Here is a 1,007-nt window from a genome sequence, read left to right as displayed (position 1 = left end):
TGTGTGTGTGTGTGTGTGTGTGCGTGATGTACAGTAGCTGAGTGTGTGTGTGTGTGCGTGATGTACAGTAGCTGAGTGTGTGTGGCTCTTGTGTGCCTCACTGACCCAAATATTCTGACTCATTCATTTTGATCTGCCACATCAGAGAGAGAGAGAAAACAGAAGGAGATGAGCAACGGATGAAAAGATCAACAAAATGAAACGATGAGAAACAAACAGAAAAATGTAGGAGATGAGAGGAACTCAGGAAAAGGTTTGTCCTCTCTTTGTTTAAGATCAGGAAATAATGAGACTCCCAACAAAAAGTTTCAAACCCAGTTAAAGCACACGGTGACTTCAGGCCCTCGGCCGCAGTAAAACACACGTGCCTCTGCCGAAGCTGCCATTTTACCGTCTGCTTCGTTTTAATCTTTATTTCAGCATAAATGTTTCATCAGATTAAGATTAAACTGAAACCTGTTAACCAGAATCGGACTAAGAACCCATTTGGTTACAACTCAGTGCTAAATTAAGAAGATTTTTGTATTAAATACTTGTGGTGCTCTCTGCCTTTAACACCAGATTTGAACTAAGGTAATGATGAGACGGAGATAATTATACGGAGGTAGTTTAGCTCTCTGACTGAGTGTTGGGGATGATTCTCAACTACTACCATGTCAAACTTTAGCTGAGTCATAGACATGCTTGTTCTGGCTAATGTTAAGCAGCTATGGCAGCCATATTTAACTGGATTGACTCCAAAGAAACTTGAACCCCGCCCCCACCTAGGACTGTCAGACCACATCTCAATCTTCCTGGCTCCTGCTTACATGCCCCCGCTGAGACGCTCCAGACCGGTACAAAAGAAAGTTAAATGTTGGATCCAGGACAGTGGCCTCTTACTGAGAGATTGTTTTGATCGAACAGACTGGCAGGTTTTCAGAGAAGCTGCTGAAAAAGCAGGACCGCTTGATCTGGACTAATACACATCCTCAGTACTGGGTTACATTAGTACATGTACTGACACG

Source organism: Nematolebias whitei, chromosome 7 (genome assembly GCF_014905685.2).
Source record: "Nematolebias whitei isolate Nwh7 chromosome 7, NemWhi1, whole genome shotgun sequence".
Lineage (NCBI taxonomy): Eukaryota > Metazoa > Chordata > Actinopteri > Cyprinodontiformes > Rivulidae > Nematolebias > Nematolebias whitei.
The sequence above is the reverse complement of the archived record's forward strand: the minus strand, read 5'-3'. Positions refer to the sequence as shown.